Source organism: Dicentrarchus labrax, unplaced genomic scaffold, assembly GCF_905237075.1.
Source record: "Dicentrarchus labrax unplaced genomic scaffold, dlabrax2021, whole genome shotgun sequence".
In the NCBI taxonomy this organism is placed as follows: domain Eukaryota; kingdom Metazoa; phylum Chordata; class Actinopteri; family Moronidae; genus Dicentrarchus; species Dicentrarchus labrax.
In genome coordinates, this window is record NW_026136710.1 from 13,718,808 (window position 1) to 13,738,947 (window position 20,140).

Consider the following 20,140-nt stretch of genomic DNA (forward strand, 5'->3'; position numbering starts at 1 on the left):
TAACTCTATTCTAATTCTAATTCAAATTATGCAAAAAAAATAATAAATGCAGAATTTAATGTTGTGCAACTCTACACCTGTCAGGGATGACACAAAACAACAATGATTCATAAGTGTTTATTACATAGGGATTATATGAGTGAATGAGAATTCAGACACAGATTTTGTGATGTAAGAAATAAAATCCAGGTTCAGTGGGGATTCTACAGGGCTGAGGGGTTAGGTGAGGTCCAGGGGGAACCGAAAATGGTCTGAAAGCGTTTTAAAACCATTTCATCATATAAAGTAGCTCCTGTGTTAAGACAGATATATCTTCTTATATGTTATGTTATATCATACTGCATGTGTATTTGCATTTTTCTAGCTATGACAGAGCATTAGCCACAGTGTGGCAAGTATGACAACCCCAAATAAAGTCAAGCCCCAAATTTATAATCTTAATTATATTTAAAAACCTGTCATCAATTAATTTTATGATTTGCTTTTGTTTGTCTGTGTTTCTGCTGAACTTATTGTGATAGTATTGAACCATCAAGCCGGTATGTTGTACCAAACAAAGCATGGAGTTGATGAACCTTTAAATCCCTAAAGCAGGACAAACGATCAAAGCCAGTAGAGACGAATATATAAAAAGGGAGGGAAGAAGCACGGGCTGGTACGAGAGGAAAGGATTGGGAACAGCAAAGATGGAGGGGGAGAAGAGCAGAAGGAAGCATAAGGATGAGGGGAGGACGCGCAGAGGACAAAGTATTGTCTCCTGTTAATATGTAAAAATAACTCTGCTGCTGCCTGGTGGAGGAGCTAACTGGGTCAGAGAATTCCCACAGAGAGAAAGAGGGAGAGAGAAAGAGAGAGAGAGAGAGAGGGTATCACATCAATTCAGTCTGTGGTATCAGTGTGAGGCAGAAGTCAGTGTCTCTGTGCACATCCATTCCACGTATTTGTTCATCTATCTATCTATCCCTCCATCCTTTTAATAGTCTTCCCGCCCCATCCCACCCTCCCGCATCTTTTCATCTCCCCCTTTCCTCTGTCTCTAGCTCCTTTGTTTACACTCTCATCCTTTTTCTTCCTCTGCTAATAAACACAGTCTCGACTTGATCACATACACTTGCTAGCCTCCCTCACATTCTGCTCCCGAGTTCTCCTCTAGCAATTAACCCTACCCTGTCTCCTGTTCTCTCCCGTTGTCTCGCTTTCCTCTCACTGTAAATACACATTTCTAACACACTAAGTGGGTGAATGAAATTTGGTGTGTAATGCATTGCCAGCTAATCTGTATTAATACAGCATTTAATTACGCAGCAGTTAAGCAATGTGACACATCTTGAACTAATGATAATGATGGTGAAACCGACTGATAACCTTGTAAGTGAAGAAAAATAAGAGTGCGTTCACTCGAGACATCATATTGCAGTTTGTCTTATCAGTGGCACAAAATCAGTCCCAAATTCCTCACCATGTAATACTCACTTCTTAATGTGATACTGTGCTCTTACAACATTATCCGGCAATTTACTGGGCCTCCAAAAACACAATTTCATTTGATTTTAATTGGTTCATTTGCAAACTAATTTATAGCAATATTGTTGTTGTTAAACAATTATTTTCTCTATGGCTTTTGGTCACACGTGGATCTGCACAACGTTCCATGGCATGCATTTTTTCATTAGTCTCCACTCTTTCCTTTTGGACTTTCTCAGTTCACAGTTTATCCAATTCCCATCCATCAAATTAGTGGATTGCTCCTTCAGTCTCAGCCTGTGCACCTGTCTATTAGAACGCAGCATAGCGTAGCGTAGCGTAGCATAGCATAACACCTGGAAACAGTTTAGCTAAATGAGCATAATACCATTTTGAAAACAGCTCCTAATACTTTTCTTCTTTTCGTCTTACCCACTGCCCCTGAACAGCTCCTGTTTCTGTCCAATGCCTATGCAGCTACTATGGGTTAAAGCTAAAGCGCTACTTGTTTGCATAACTGGACAAAACCAACCATTTTAAATGCTTTTCAATATTCAGGCTATTTCCAGATGGACTCTAATTTGGAAAGACACTGTACAGCTTTCCCGTAGTTCCTATCTCATAGATTTTAATCTCTGAAACGTAATCCCATGCACCAAACATTTCATTGTCTGCTGTATTTCTGGGTTTTCACTGTTGCCTTAGCCAACACCGCAGCTATAAGAGTAACCCATAAACCATACAATGTGCGTTGGTCAGCAATTCTGGGCAGTAATTAAAATCTTTATTGATGAAGAATGCTGTAAGCATACTAACTATTTTGCAGACTATTTATCAGGCTCCTGTACATACTGCACTAGCTGTATGTATGTTTGCTAAAGTCATACATCTAGGAGACAAATTAATATAGTAGCTTTCCCACCTGTGTTTGCTGTATAATATGTTCTTGAACTCAAATAGAACATGCAATTTCTTTTGGCAAAGGTAAGCGATAATGGGAAAAAGAAGTGCGTAAATAAATTCTCGGTGAAGGTCAATCTACTGAAGAATAATTAAGCTAACCTTTCTCTCTTTGTTCCCTTTACTTGCCTTGTTTCTGTTCATTCATTATCTTTCTTGTTAACTATATGTGCCAAACTGCAATGAATCCATAGTGCCTGGGTAGAGCTAAATTTACTTAAAATGAGAGTCCAGAAATATAATTAAGAAGACAAGGCCCCCAATGGATTAACCTGCAGGGCTGGTCCGAAATGGGCAGGGCTGCCTCTTGGCTGGCTGACTGGAGGCAACAGAAATAGCCTGAGCTGACTACAGCATATGTAATGCACTGCAGCAGTTCTCCAGGGTTCCATGCTTTTGCATCTAAACCACCTACTGTACATGTGTTAGTGCAAAAGAATAGCTTCATGTGCTTTTTTACTGGAGTGAACATGTGATGGTGACATGGGTGCTGCAGTTTACATTTGTATGAAAGACGAGAAATATATCATAATGGTGCGGTGATACACTGCTCTCTTTTAAACCCAGGCCCCTAAAGAGTAAATCTATCCTAATGAACATAAAACATAATATTATCCATATCATGTGGAGGCCTTCAGTTTGAAGAGACACTTCACTACAGTGTTACTACAGCAGATCTTTGTCAGCAAATAACTACTGAGGGTCATTGAGAGAAAGCACTATATATATATATAGTGCTTTCTATCAAATATATATATATATATATATATATATACACTTCTGTAAGCCTTCTATGTTCTTTGTTAAATTGTATTTTGTCTACTGGAACCAAAAACATCTCTTACTTGTGATATTTCAATTAAATATAGTGTTATGAGAGTGTGTTCAGGATAATTCTGTGTAATTTTTTTTTGCAACCACAACCCCATAACTGCTGGCATCATTGCAAGCTGTGCCCCACAAGTACAGACCATGTGTTTGTCCATATGTATCTATTTCCTTTCATTTCAACACCTGCATACCAACTAGTGGATTTAAAGTGAACTGCTACTTTCTGACAATGTGTATTGTTCAGAATCCACTAACGGAAAAGCTTAAAGTCCATAAGCATTAAAACAATAAAGCCCTTTTATGAGAGGCTAGCATACCTAAAATCTTTACACAGTTTACAGAAACTACCAACTGACATACAGACCTGTGTGTCTGTGTTTACCTGACAGCAAACAGACACAGATACAGTAAAGCCTACACACGACCCACCGATAAAGTCTGACTACACACAGTGAGAAAATGTAATTCTGTCCTCTGTGATAACAGCCCTATTCATTCAGCAGTGCTGAAACAACCGCATGGTTTGAAATGAGGCTTACATTACAAAGGAGGCAGTACTGTTAAGAAATGGAAAAAATAACTTCCAATTTAGCATGGATTTATGGTAGCACTGACATTTGTGTATGCTGTGGAGAACAAATGTGTATCTAACTACAGCGCTGTTTTGAGTCTAACAACATTTTCCATGTGCTGTCTATTGATGTCTATGCATGCTGTGCCTGTCTGAATTTCACAAACTATCAATAACTAATGCATACAGTGCAAAACAGCAAACATGTTATTAACCTGCTGACTGCTGTGTAACTGAAATCTTTACAAGAAAATAAGTTCCTTCCCCAGAGTCATCTGACCAGCTGTAGTTGATTTATGCATGTGTCCACAAGGTAAATCTTCAAAGCTAATGATGTTTAACAGAGACAACCAGCCAATGCAAAGTACAACATTTACAAAAACAGAACATGAGATGAACATGGCTATTATTGACATACAGAAGCTAGTACCATTATGAAGGCCCCTCTCAAAGGCTGCAGTAAACCTGGCAGGGTGCCACTAATATTATGCCAATACAGACTTTTGAACTGCCAATATCACTGCAAAACACACAGCACAGTTGGCTAAAGGTAGTGCCGCTACAGGCAAAAGGTCACTAATCAGTTTTGAAGTGATCAAATTACCATGAATAATGCAGAGAGGTGGGAATAACTGATACTATTATCTCGTCATCAATAATAAATAATCTAAAAAATACAAAAAAGTATTTCTTGGAAATCTTCCTTGCTTGTCAATCACAACTGACATACTAGTGAAGCCACAGCAAGAGCATTCTGCCACAAAAGGACAGATTCATGATTTCTGACAACCATCAAAGTGATCAGATGCCAAATACTGAACCAGGCAAGCCCTGCTCCGCAAAGAGGAAGACCCCAATCCCCTCTGCTAGAGCCAAAGATACTCAGCTCCTCTGTGCCAACACAGAGCACACTCTGTGTCTCCCCCACCCCTCAATGTCCACATTGTGCTAGACTGTAAATTTGTCCAAACTGCTTCAATTTAATTTGCTACCGTTGATTTAAGATTGTTTGCTGCAGCCTGTCTCCAAGATCCTGGAAAAGAGCTGTAGGAAAACTATTGAGTATCCTCGCTAGAACAGAGTGAATATGGCATGTGCCTGCTAATTCAATGTGTCTCTTTTTCATTCACCGTTAATTTAATTTAGAAAATAACTTGTCTCTCAAGTTGTCTGGTTGTTTATAGGTTAGGAGTATCATGCCATGCTTTTTGGCATCCTGAAACAGACAGGTCTCGAAGGAGATGTTTCCGTCAGTCTGAAGGGCGCACAGCTCTGCCAGTGAAGGGAAGTTGTTCAGACAACCTATTTCCACACTTGATATTTTCCTTTTTTCACGCGTGACATGCCCTGAAAGTTGTTTGTGGTCTACATCTTCTTGTCATCATGAAGCGACCTACAGTAACGCGGTGCATTCCAGCAGAAATAAATCCTGTCAAGGATTCACAATTAACAGCCTCCACCTGCATCGCTAAATATTTTTCTTATTTATGCAAACCAACTCTGAGTTTTTTCCTTCCTGCTTGCTTAAATATCAAAGCAAATTGTCGTTTTTCCGGTGAAGATAATCTGAGTATTTGTTTAAAAGAGTTTTTTCTCTCAAGCAATTTCTTGTCCCACCCTAACCCAGGATTCCTACCAAATCCACAGTTGCTGAGTCCACCAACACTGTGGATTAACATGACAGGAAAGCCAAGCAGTCCATGAACCAGCCAATGAAATGGCCATCGTTATAATGCCTAAGTAAAGAAAAATTTGAAGTAAAGATGTGTTTATGATATCGAGCAACTGGTGCAAAAGGACTTCAAAGAAAGTCAATTATTACTCATTTCTGAATAAAACAGAGAATTTCAGCACCATGGAGAGCAAACATCCCTCACTAAATAAAATATACAGCAAAGTCCTCTGTTCTCGGAATACAACAGATCAGATCGCAGGTTGTCAAAAAGAGTTAACATCACCTGAGCTAAACAGCACACATCATTTCACATGGACTCACCAACAGCTTCTACAGTTGTCTCTGCACCCATTAAATGCACATTTTGATCAAATATTTCATGTTACGAGTTACCAAACATATTACAACTCACAGTCTATCATTACATCACTCTTAACAATCTTAATAAAAATCCCCTCTTCTCACAGGATGCAAGTACTCGGAGCAAACCACACGAGGACGATCATTTTTTTCTGCTTCGGAACAAGTATCCTGAGGTCTCTCGTTGTAAACTCTTTTTATTATATGACTTTAGGGTGAGACAGTTCCTTTTTCCATGAAAAGCAGTGTTAATAGATTATAAAGCAAAGCAGATAAAGCAGACACATTTCTCCTTGATTAAAGGGTATGAGTCACGATCATGGTCTTTGTATTGTTATCTTTCCCACTTGCTGCTCATTGAAGCTGCAGCACCAAATCATATCACCCCTGTTTAGCAGCTCTACACTAACTGCTTTTTTAGATTTAATTTTAAATTTACTGGATAAAGGCCCCCAGCGACATATCAGACCTCTTTTTTAACACTAATGAGCTGAGGCACAGTTTGGTGCTCTATGCAGAGCCCAGCTTGTTCCACCAAGCCTTTACTATCAGAGCTCTCAGGCGTTGCTACTTCCTGCAAGAGGAGCCCATGCTTCCAAGATCATGACTTGATATCAGTGCGATGTGACTGGGTCTGTTGAGATTGGGAACAGAAAGAGGTGTTATAGGGATGCTGGCAGACACTGTTCAGCCTTCTTGAGGTGTTGTGTCTCTAACTCAATGACTCATTTGTGAAGGAAGGTGCCCACTTGGTAACCACAATGTCATGCCCACACTCACTCAGCCTGAGCTAGAATAAGTACTGCAAGTGGTTAGTGTCACTGCCAGTGCCTGTGCCTGTGTTTGTTTATTTATTTGCCACACCATTCATCTGCATGGTAACATACCATTCTATTTCAGTTCAAATCGAAACTGAGACTCTTTCTGTGTGCCTTACTGATCGAAGCCACAAATGAGTTACATCTGTCAGCCGTGTCAGTTTCTAATCACTGTATGTCCTCTTGTATGTTCGAGCCAGCATGATATGTGGTTTCAACTGTTTTTCTGTGTTTTGGGCTGGCATGAGATGTTGTTTAGTGAGAGCTGTGTGGGAGCTGTCGGACTATGGCTCTAACAAGCTGGGGATAAAAAGCCAGTGAGTTGGAGCAGTATAACATTTCCAATATAAAGGTACATCCCACAGTAGCCTTCACTCAACAAAGTTGTGTGGAGAGTGCAGTAATTGCTTTACAGGGTTCTTAAAACACTATATATTTACACAGCTCTTTTTCTCAGTAATATATTTATTTAATTTTATTTTTTATATATAAAAAAATACTGTATTCATGTGGCTCTTACTCGCCCCACCTACACATAAAACACACAGCTGAGTGCAAAATATTTGAGACCCATCCACTGGAGCATTGTTGAAAGTTGTTACACAGCAATGTGAGAAACCACTAACTTACATTAGGTTAAAGTGAGTGGACTAAAAATATAAATGACAACACGTCATCAATGAAAAAAGATCTGATGACAAAAAGCCACAGAAAGTTCTAAAGGTGAATTTTATTTTATTTACCCTCAAATTTAGGAAAATTTGTTTGTAAGTGTTAAACGCCTTCATGTAATTTTTCAACATTTCAGTTTTATCCGGGCTACTGCATGTGCAGCATTATTGTTACAAATGAAGCAAATGCAATATTAGACTAACAAGCACATGGTGCAATGGGATACAGTCCATGTGTCATATCATGAACAATTATATGACACATGAACTGAAGAAGGATGCACGATTTCAATAAAGATCCAACAGAGTATATTCCCACTTAATGTTTTGTGTCCTCTGTGCACTCGTGTTTTATACCACAACACACAATGAGCTGTATGCTATGAGCCAGCCATGATGAAAAACATTTTGCAGATATAGAACAAAACAGCGTGTGAGATGGCTTATCAATTCAAGCAAAAACACAGAGATGCACACCAGCAAAGACACAAACATTTTTACCCACATATACACTCATACATCTTTTGCTCTGCTGTCCTTCCTTCACAGCAACACACACATGCACACAGGCAGCTGGCTGAGTGGTGGCTGTGCGTACGCGAGTCAGGCTGACACTGATGTGTGTGCTGGAGTGAGACGATGATGTGGCTCCAAAAGATCTCAGGAGAAATATGGTGAAGTTTTCCTACATGTGTGTGTCTGCTCATAGAGATGTGTGTGTGAGAGAGAGTGCTGCTCTGTTGGATCCTATGCTTTTTATCCCCATCCTCTCAGCAAGCACAACAAACACGCGCGGATTCAGCTCAGTAGCTTTGAGGCGTACGACGCAAGCATGTGCGTCTACTGTACATTAATATCTGATTCTAAACTCTGTGTCCATGACGTCGCACATATACACACACCAATCTTATCAGCACACACTTTTAGCAGTTTACTGTGTATTATATATTGTTTAAAAACCATTATAGGAATAATGATTAGTTTTAGCTTTAAGCCTTGAAAAAGAAGTCATGTTTAGGTAACTATATTCATAGTCTGCCTATACAGCAAAGGCACTGCAACATGTTATGTCATTTTGTCAATAGTATGCATTCTGTTTGCGATCCTCTGTGTGCATGTCAGTGTGGGCTGGTGTGTGTGCAGAGGAGAGAGACTAGAATCCCATAAATCCTACTTTATTAGATAAACTTCCTAATCAGATAAAAGAAATCTCACACACCCACAAACACACACACACATTCGGAGACCCACACTGCATCTCACTGATAATCTCCATTACCAATTACGGGTGATACGCCACAGCTTAACATGAACACAGCAATTAATCTGCTAACACCGGTCAGTGGGTCATAGCAGTAGAGAGAAAATATTGCTTTCAGGCACTCATACTGTATGCATACGCACAAACTATCATTGAAATCTTTTTCTGTGTAGTGTAAGTATAATTTTCCCTAATTTCTTTCATGCATTTCAGATGGAGTGTTTCTTTTCATGCTTATTTCCATTTAGTGCCTGTGTTCTCAAGCTGTGATGAAGGACTCAAAATTGGTCCCAAGACTTTTCCTTGTGGGTTCCTATCAAAGCAGCACAAATGCTTTCAATCGGTCTAATGAAAATATTATTTTTATTATTATTTAATGGAGACAGACATTCCCTAGTGCTCTTTAGAGTTTAACCCTGAAAGATCAGGCCGGTCTTTTTAATCAGGTAAGGATTAGCGAGTTACCAGACATGCTGTATTTCAACACTTTACTAATTCACAGTCGTAGGAATTGTGTGTCACTCAAAAGATGATATTCTGCAGTTTTTTATTTTTTTGATTTGAAGTCAAGAAAAACAAGTATAAATGGTGCTAGGGTGGCTACATTTTGGAAACAAATGCTTCTTTGGATTAAAAATAACAAGTTGTTCCATGCAATACTCAGCGCTGTTTGTTGTCAATTGCTGATTAAGGCAGATTGAGATGGATCATGTTTTTCAAGGCACTAACAACTACCACAAACACACACCACAAACCTACAACAAGAGCTGGCAGTATTTTTCCTGTTTGTTAGCAAAGAGGATAGCCAACAACCCTTCATCTGCTCTATTTAATGCATTAATAAGAAAGATGAATGGAGACTTAACAGTGACAGATGAAGCTCATAAACACAGCATATCACACATGAGGAACAAACAGCCTTTCGCTTTATAAACACTGTTCTTAATGTCATTTGCTATAAATACTACTTATTTTTCTGTTATTCTCACTTTTTAAAAATAAATTACAGTGTTATAAATCAGCATGCACAAGTTATCATATAATAATAAAATATACTATTAAATTTGTAAAAAAAACTATTCACAGTGCAACCACGGTCTTCAACAGCTTGTTGGAGCAAATGGAGGTGACTGCCTTGCTCTATGGCACCTTGACAGTGGTTTGGTTCAACCAAATTTCTTAAACCATACTGGGGTTCAAACTGGCAACGATCCAGCCACGGTCCAAAAATGGTCTGCTTGGTTTGAATATATAGCCCGATCTTCCAGGAAGTCTGAATGAGGTTAAGCTATGGTTTCCCTGATCTAAGCTCTTTTTGACGCAGTAAGCAGAGCTGGGACATTAGAAGACAGGGATAGGGGAGGGTTGCGTGCATGTGTTGTCAGTGAATGAGTGAGTGAGAGAGCTAGCTCTGAGTTTCGTTGGGGTCTGTGTAAATGGGTTATCAACATGTGTTGTACGTGTTATATGTTGCTGTCAGTGTGTGTGTGTTTGGTGTGTGTGTGTGTGTGTGTGTGTGTGTGTGTACTAGGCAGTGCAGAGAGGTCACACTCAGTGAGTCACAGTAGCTAAGCGATAGAGCAGATGGGTCTCCCATAGCAAACTGTCAAACTGAAGACATTCTCTTCACCCGATCCATTCACTCCTTCAGTAGTTGCTAAAGTCAGAGAAATGCAATAGTCTGGTTATTGTAATAATAATAATTAAGTAAAAATATCTCAACCAGGTTATCGTACTGACATTGAGGGTGTAGTAACACTTATATTGCAACGCAAACAGCTTAGTCTTGATTATGCAGACCACAACAAAGGTCTCAGAGTGATGTGAAAGGATGTGAAGCATTATGACCATGTTAAAATAATAAATAATTAATGTATAAATAACAGTTGTGGTATTGCAAACTGCACGCTAATAAACCATTAGGCATTCTTAACTCTTCTTGCCCACATGTCCACCACAACAACCTCTTTCCTGGTAAATCCATCATCACATCAGCAAGTGAGTTAGAATATGCACAGAGTTGACTTCTGAAAGCTTCCCTCAATAAATGTGGTTTTCACCTGATGACACAATAATGCAGCGATACTCGAATAGTTGAGCGACATGTGGCACAGACTTTGTCAAAATTCGACACATTACAATCAATCAAATGAGCAGGTTTACAGTTAAAAATGAATTAAATATATTATAAATAATGTAAACAACAGGTGTATATGATCATGAAGGACTTTGTGTGACATTCATCAGATTATAGTTAAATTTGCACTTTTCTTGGTTGAGATACTTAAAAATTATTACTACAATATTAAAAAAATTCTGACATGCACAGTACGGACATGTATATCCATTTTCCTTTAGGGTCAGTATGTTCTTTGAGCTTCATCTCACTTTGTAGAACAGGGATTCTGCGTAAACCCACATTAAGTGGTTTACAATGCCATCTGGAGCATTCTCTCTTCTGATAAAAATGTCAATATTTGACTTTCATTTGTGTGATAAACACACACTGCTGCATGCAATTTGTTCTTCACTGTCCTCGCTAATTAAAGAAACACTGGACTTGATCTCTGAGAAAATAAGGTACGATAGATTGCTGAGGTTTTTGATGTTTGTGCAACAGCTGCAATAATTCAAGCTATGAAATTTCACTTGGATACTACCAAGACACTGACTACTTAAAAAGGTCCAGTGTGTAACCTTTATGAGGATAAATAATGGAGTATAATATATATAACTATGTTTTCATTAGTGTATAATCACCAGAAAATAAGAAACATTATGTGGTTGTTACCTTAGAATGAGCTGTTTATGTCTACAAAGGGAGCGGGTCCTCTTCTACGTAATCTGCCATGTTGAACTGCCATGTTTCTACAGTAGCCCAGAACGGATAAACCAAAGACTGGCTCTAGATAGGGCTTTTTGCATTTTTCATGAGTTTCGTGGCCACCGTAGTTTCTCCCTTGCACTCGGAAGGAGAGTGTAAAGCGAGGGAGTTGTAATCTGCAACCACACCACCATGCGAGTAAATCCTACACACTGGTCCTTTAAAGGAAAATATAAAAATGTACATGGCAAAGCAGAAAAAGGAAATTAAACCTTTTTACTTGCAAGTTATGAGTACTGTAATGCACTAAAAAAAAAGTGCATTGGCCTTTTGGGAAATTAATCATAAACAGTACATTAAGTGACAGCACTGCCATTGTACATATGAATAAAACAGGAACAAACAAAACAAACCATTCCTCAGGAAGAACTCAGTATTATTTCTAGTTCCCTAATAAATCTTATAGTGAAGGAGGCCTTTGTTTCATTGTCAAGCAGCCATACAAAGCCAAAGTTCAAGTTAATAGAGACAAACCGAACCCTGAACAGTTCATTTCAGGTTCAGTGTGTGTAGAGTGGTGCAAGCTGTGGTGCAGGAAACCTTACATGGCCATCTCTCACACTCCCTGCCTCTGTCTGTCTCCCTTTGTTGCTCTCTCTCTCTCTCTCTCTCTCTCTCTCTCTCTCTCTCTCTCTGCCGCTCTCTCATCTCTTGTCTCTGTCACTCTGAACTATTCCTGGATTCCACACTGAGGTGAAAGGAAACAGGAACGGCTGCACTGGCTGTTGGTAGCAGAATTATTTTCTTTGCAAAGATCCACTCTTCCTCTTGTAACACACACACACACACACACAAAAAAAAAAAAAAAAAAAAAAAAACACACAGTGTCAATATTCCTGTGTTAATGTCTTTGTTCCGTGGCCAGTTGGGAAGATGTTTCCTCAAACATGCTTGTGTGACGAAAGCCATTCCTGTTCCTGCAGTTGGAATGTATGTTTGCATGTGCGTATTTGCATGTGTGCTTGGCAAACAACACAGTTGAAAATGAGACATGGTCATCTGGATGGATCTGAGTCAGCATGGTGCAGATGGGTCCTTTATTAATGCCATGTGGAAGAAGAGTCAAAACAGTAGCACACTCTGCTATCTGCCCTTTGTTCAGTCTCTTCTGCACCACAGCACCGCTGGGACTCTCCCCAACTCCCTGTTGTGCTTACTGGAACCTTTGCAGCCAGCTGCCATATCGGCCAATTAGAAAAGCTTTTACTAAAGCTCCAGCCAATTGGATTAGGGCTACATTTCCTTGCCAGATGAGACTCTAAATGTGCTGCTGTATGCTAGAATCTGAGAACTGGTGGGCAGACTCCTGTTTCGCTGACAGGCACTGGGCACCAGAATACACACATGCTGCAGAGGCAGTGGCAGGAGAAGGAGACATCCCATGACACTACCGCGTGTCCTCTGCTACTGAGTGTGATACTGTGTTTCTAAACTGTTTAAATCAAGAACATAACATGAAGCAAACCAGGATCCGAGCAGCCAAAGGACCATGTTGCTGCTCCCAGGCGTACATAAAGCAGACACTTACACACTGATAGGTTTGCCGACAAAAAGAGCTGAAGACACACAGAGGTGACAGGAGACACACAGGGGGAAGAGAACAAAGAAGAGACAGAAAATGGCATTTTTACTTTTTAGGATGCAACTGTTACTCTCACTGAGTAACATTTTTTCCCCGATTAAATCTTTTCAGAAGAGAAAAGGTTTTTTTATTGTACAGATTGTAAATAAAATTATTTAAAGTTATTTAATTGTGATTCCACTGTTTCGTATGTTTTGCAAGTATGTGTTGCCAGTTTTCTATGTTCTTAATCTAAGCCCAAGTAAATTCCATTAGTGGAAATTAAATCAATTTCCAAATCCACTGAAGCAATCCAATTTTTATGGTGATTTTGATTTAACAACGTCAGTGGAAATTAGTCTTGGATTTATCATGTCATTCTTTTCATTTTAAATGTGTGTAATGTCAACTAAACTAAACAGAACTAAAAAATGCAACAAGTCTAAGACTAAAATCTGCCTTTTTTGTACAATAAGTGTAAGAAGACAAATACATTTTAAAAACTGGGTAGAGATGCCAAACAAAATGATGAACAAAAACTGAAAAATAGAAACCAAGTAATGCAAATGGAGGGAAAAATTATGAAAAAAACTGAATAAGTAAAACAGCGTACCACAAGAAATAACAAAACAAACAACGGCCCAAATTAATGTCAACAGAAAAGGATTTGTCAAAAGAAATACAGACAAAAACAAAATAAATACCAAGACAAAAACTTAAAAAAGGAAATGCGCAAAGAGACAAAGACAGATTGACAAAGACAGCGCACCGTGCATCGTGATCGTATAATACCAGCTCACTTTCCTTTCCTTCTCATCCTCTTCTCTTGTCGATACCAATAGAGAGTTCACTGCTAAGTCAATGCTTACGAGAAAGAATCTGTGAAAGTGCTCATGGGGGCCTGGAGCGTACACACTCAACCACACAGGTATACACACACACACTTTCTCAATCTGCCCTATCCTTGGCACTCTGCTCACTTTGAAAAGGCTGCCGCTGGATATTTGTCCATTATCCTCCATCGCAGAACAGAGACATAAATACACACATAAAGAAGCACAAATGCAGAATCACTCAAAATCCAAAGAATGTAAAACTCCATCCCTGCCCTCTCCCCTACGCATTCACTTTACGCAGCTCGTACGCAGCACAAGAGGAGCATTATATGGCTGAAACAAGCAATGACTAAAGAAGTGTGTTTTTCTACTCTATAAATGAACTCTATCTAGGTTAGCGAAGCGAGGATATGGCCATTAAAACAAAGACACCCCACATTTCTATCTAACCAGGGCAGGTGCTAAGAGGAGGGGCACGTGAAACAGGGTGGAGCAGGGCGAAGCAAACAAAAATAACCCAAAAGGCAACAGACCATTAGTCAAGCCTGGAGACCACCAGCCACAAAGGACTGATACTGAACTCCTGAAACCAGCACAGACCAATGAGACCCACTAGACCACAGCACAGAGACCACACATAAAAGACAAGACAAGAGAAATACTGCCAAATCTGCCACACTGCTGTTTTAAGCACCTAGAGTTGCTGGTTTTTTTTGGTTTGTCAGGTTCTGCATGATACTGTACAGACAGACAGACAGACAGACAGGTGTGAAGACCTTTGTACACTGACAACTTGATATGCCTGTTGTGGTGTGTTGTGGAGAATTACGGTGTTAGTTTATGATTAGTTCAACAGGATCAGGTATGCCAACAAGCTGGTTCAGCAAGAAGAGACAGCAGTTCAGCATTTCCTTCTATTCACTGTCATTCACCTGATCACACGCACACGCACACACACACACAACAAAAGAGAGACACTGTGAGGAAATAACCGCAACGATGAAACGCAATACATGTACTTTTGGTTCCCTAAAACAGTACTTAGTGAACGTGAAAAGGGGGAAAAGAAACACAAACCACAATAAGGTGACAGACACCAAATAAACAACAGGGACACCTCAACTAGCAGGACCTCCAGTAACCGAAGCAAGACTGGGAGAAAGATACTTCAGCTAAAAAAGACCTCAATGGGTTTTACATGCGATCAATATCTCTCGCAGCACAGTGCGGAAGTAAGCTGACACCTGCTATAAAAGATGAGCTACAGTCAAACCGCCCTCATGGTCTATTCTTCGGTAGGTTATTCGGTTTGGACGCCGGTTTCTTCCGCAAACAGAGTCAAAACACTGCGGACTCGCAACACGAGGACAGTTAAACGTTTCATCACGTGTAAAGTTCCTCTTTTTGTTCTTGCCAAGAGAGGAAAAAAAAAAAGCGAAAGCAAGGACGGATAAAAACAGACGATACACTGAAGAAAGAAAGAAAAGAGATAAAAGTACCGGTAGGTGAAGTTCCGAACCTCTACGGACCAAGAGCAAGCGAGAAATTAAAAAACTAAATTATCCAAAACTCCGGCTGGCAGAATTTTCTCTCACGGGATGACAGCGCTTAAACAATGTATATTAAATATAAAACGTAGCTAGAAAGAAAAATATCAACCAACTTACGGTTTCAGAAATAAGACGAAGAGAGTCCGCCACTGCCACCAAATCTCCAAATCCAAAGAGCCCAAAAAAAAAAAAATCCGAGCCCAATCCGACAAATGAGAGAGCCGATGTGAGCTGTCACCGTCCTGCCGCAGCGAGGAGAAGTCACAGACTGGCGCCTTGACAACCGGGGCAGCGAGCGCGAGCCCGGAGCCGCCTGCTGGTTTCCCTTCTCTCGCACGAGACAAGAGAAACAGGGAGAGATCCCTACAGATGGCAGTTGGTAGGAGTGCGCAGGCGCAGACTGGGTCGATTCATTCCGGTGGAGTAGGGCTGTAAAAAAAAAAAAAAAAAAAATAAGGAAGAAACAGCAGGGGAAAATGCGCTGCGTTTATTTATTATTTTATTTATTTATGTTTCCGAGGAAGCATTTGAGACAAACAGAAAAGTGACAGCGGAATAAACCCGCGGAGTGTAGATAACACTAGGTCAAAAAAAGCCCAAAAGATAAAGACTAGAACCTAATGCTAATTTCATTAATTTAGGACTACAACTATTGATTATTTTCACCATCAATTAACCTGTCCAAATTGTGTCTGATATATTGATTCAACTGTTAAATCAAGGCTATAATATGTCAGAAAATAGTGAACGATGTCCATAACAAGTTCCCAGAATCCATGGGGAGGTCTTCAGATAGCAGTGATATAAATAATACGAATATTGACACATGACTTACAGTAAGGACTTAAATGCTTGATTACTGAAAATGACATTTTTACCAAAATATTTACCTTGGTTGGTTGAATTGATTTTTATAGACTGACTGTGTCGGAACTTAATTTTACTTCTGTACTAAAACAACAAAAAGGGAACACAGTGCCGTTTACTGTAGCCTAGAAGTACATCTTGACCGCGACTCCCTCTCCATCCAAGAGGAGCATTACTCTCTCCCAGACAGTCTTATAAATAATTCAGCAATAAAAGCTTGCCTCTGCTTGCCTGGTTGCGTGCAGCACCCAAAGAAAGCCTCTCACACTCTCCCCCCCTTCCTCCTCCTCACGCTCGCCACGGCGTCAATCTATGCGGGCGTTACCAATTAAAACAAATCTCCAAGCGAAATAAAGTTCAATCAACATTCTTGTTTCGCAAATGGCTGTGGCCGTTCAGCCAGATCAGTCAGGGATTACAAGGCTTCTGTCAACTATCAATAGCCTCATGTGCCTGCGAGAGACGCGGGGGGGAGAGAGAGAGAGAGAGACCGGGAGAGAGAAGGTGGTTGGGTTTCAATGCGCAGACGGTGCAGAGCAACCAGCCGATGATGCTGTTTGTCCTGTCCGGAGGAGGAGGAGGAGGAGAGCAGAGAATCTCCCGCAAGCGACAGCGACTTTAATCCAAAACATCCTGTCCCAGAGCCCCGCGCCTGAACCGCACACTATCCCGCCACAGCCGGCGAGAGGATGAGGGCAGGAAAAAGTGTAAAGCCGTGGGGGGAAAAAAAGCAATTTACCTGCACACCGCTCCCGTTCAGCCTGCCGTTATTACTTCCCACTCAGTGTGGCTTTCAGTGCCGCCGCTCACTCCGAGCTGCTCTCCGCTGAACGGGAATTTAGACAACGGGATTTGTTCACGTGGTCACGCTCGGTGCTCCTAATTGGCGGAGCGGCTCGAGCCGCTGCTCTCTCTCACCTGTACGGTGAGCGGTTCAACGGTGCAACGGTGCAGGGGGGGTGAGGGTGGGAGGAAGACAGAAAAACCCCAGATCAGTTCAAGATAGGACCTATATAATATAATAATATGGATCGCTTCCTCTGTTTATCTCTCGCGGTGTGTGTGTATGTGTGAGTGTGTCACAGAGAGGAAGCTTTAAGTCCCATAATAATATAATTCATATCTTTTAGCAATCTAATAAATAGTAATCTGATATAGCCTATATTATGAACGAAATCAGATCATAGCATTGTTAGGCCATTGGACCAAATGACTACTGTCAGATTATTGGTTGATTCGTTATGTGCAAGAATCTTATCAGTATATTTATAACAGAACGATAAGATTACACAATTACACACAGTGTAGTAAGTGAAATTAGACTTCTGTAAATTCCAGTACAGGAAAGATGAGTAAGCTGAGTGTCCATGCTATATCCCTGCTTACTGTACTTAAGGTATCCTATGCAAAGTCTACAGGCAAAGTATAAAATTTTGACATGTGCAGATCTCAGATGAAGATTACATAACATACATTCATTTTGGAAAAACATTTGTGGCCTCATAACCTTTGTTGAGTATCTGAGTAGCAAAGCATCCGCCCCATGTAAAAGAGATCTTAATCTCAATCAGTCTTCCTGAATAAATGAAGCTTAACCAGCAAATGAACATTTGTAGCAAATCTGAGACAAAAACATTAAAAATCATTCAAATTTGGATCTGGGGATACTTTAGTTTGGGTGTGAATGCTGCACATAAAACCAATGACAGATATATGAAGGCAGTGTTTACTGTGACATTAGCAACATCTGTCACACATCTGTCATTAGCATGAAGGACTGCCATGGCATTCTTTTCAATGGCATTACAGACTACTGACATAGTCACATTCACAAACCCATAATCTTATAACACATGGACACATATACAGAAGCAAACATATACTGCCAGCCGCACATTTTCTTTTTTGTATTTCTGTCAAAATCTCATTACCTTTACTGTAACACTTCTTGGAAAATATCAGCTCTCCTGTATGAAGTTGCAAATTTATAAGTGGTGAATGAAATTTGTGCAAAAATTGGCATTGCTGGGCGTTTAGAAAGAAATCCACACTGTAAAATGCAGTCTGGACCTGAATAGCTCTCCATGTACTGATGGTCCAGTCAGGTCAATTTTGAACAATCTCTCTATGTTCAAATAGCAGAAAGCTATTCTATTGAATCCATTAATGGAAAACACATTGTGATGGGAGTATTGTATAAGTATGTTATAATCAAATTTACAGTAGTCATATGCCATTTATATACTGGATTTACAGCAATTTGTGCCTCTCTTTGAGTGTGGCCCACCGGTCACTCACTCACTTACTCACTCACTCACTCACACACACACACTACACACACACACACACACACACACACACACACACACACACACACACAGTTTGCAACATATATGAAAAAAGGTTTTATTAGCATACCTGCGGTAGAGGCTTGTAAATGAGGCAGCGGCAAACCTCAGTGCACAGCCCATACCCCATACCCACTTTAACTCATGCACACAAGCATACCATACACACACAGTTATTCATCTACCTACTGAGGCCACGGCATAGTAGCAGTCAATGGTGCGGGAGTATTTTTAGATTTCATGTGGGTTGCAGATGCTGCTCTACTGAACCAGGTCACAGCAAATAGAACAGTGTTTTCACTGTAACACTCAATGCCTTTGACTTCCTCTTAGTTCCCCTATAAATGTTTGCCTTCCCATATTTAGTGTCAATGTTTTAAAATAAATTCGAGAGCGGAGATTGTGATTATCGTGTCACTACCTGCATTGTAGCTCACCTATCTGGATGTGGAGTCTTCTCTTGCTCAGATTTCTTCGTCGGTCCTGGCAGATAAGGCCAAGACACTCAACTGGCCTGCAGGCTGTTGGCAGTGATTTGCCTCTATGTTTTCCCCCTGCTCAGTTTTGGCCCAAATTAAAAGCATGTTGGGTTTTTTAGGGCAAGATAGGGCATTTATAATTGACTATGAGAAATCTGACACAGTTGCAGTACCAACTGTCGAAAATTTAGAGTGAATCAAGCTTGTATATATTCAAGCTTCGAGACAATCAAATTGATTGAACAGCACTTAGAAGTAGGTGTCATAACCACAGTATAAGCTTGGAAGTTACTCCTCCTTTTCCAGACTGGAGGGGATCCCTTGGTTTTTTGAGTCAGGGGGTGGAGAGTTATTATCTAGGAGAACAAAAGCTGAAGAGCACAGAACAACCCCCCCACCCTCTATCCCTTCCTTCATCCGCCCCCACCATCTCTCCATCCCCCATCCACACACCCAACACAAACGCCTGCCATCTGACACCCCTCTAAGGAGTTCTTTTTTAGAGTTGTCTTCTAAAAACACACAGCACACACATAAACATTGTTTGGTGGTTGTGAGGAAGAGCTCCTATGTTCTCAATCCAAGGCAGAGAAGCCAAATGGCATAGAGAGAAACAGACGGCAGGACAGACAGACAAACAGACAGACGCCCTTTCTGCGTGTTAATCATGCCTACGTGCGCACCAAGAAAGAGGAAGAAGCAGAAGATTTGAGAGGGACTTTCTGCTGGTGGATCATAGTGTACTGTAGGTCGCAGCGTGTGTGTATCAACCGTTGGTCATTTGGTGTGATGCCACCTGGCTGTCTGACCACAAGCAGGACATAGAGAGGTGTGTGTGTTTGTGTGTGTGTGTGTGTGTGTGTGTGTGTGTGTGTGTGTGTGTGTGTGTGTGTGTGTGTGTGTGTGTGTGTGTGTGTGAAGTCCTGCTGGGCCGGACAGAACTTCGACGGGCAGCAGATGGCGGTGCCAGTGTGTTATGGGCAAAAGAGTAAGGTGGACTCACA

The 20,140-nt window shown here is 40.5% G+C and overlaps 1 protein-coding gene across 3 annotated transcripts in view; it reads right to left on the reverse strand.

Moving 5' to 3' along the window:
• Window positions 1–17,139, reverse strand: part of strbp (spermatid perinuclear RNA binding protein) — a 79,742-nt gene extending 62,603 nt beyond the window's left edge. For all 3 annotated transcript variants that reach the window (XM_051413493.1, XM_051413490.1, XM_051413492.1), the window contains exons 1-2: window positions 17,049–17,139; window positions 15,560–15,871 (exon numbers count right to left, since the gene is read on the reverse strand). The gene's annotated coding sequence lies outside the window, so the exon portion shown is untranslated. The remainder of the gene's footprint in view (window positions 1–15,559; window positions 15,872–17,048) is intronic.
• Window positions 17,140–20,140: the final 3,001 nt, after the last annotated feature.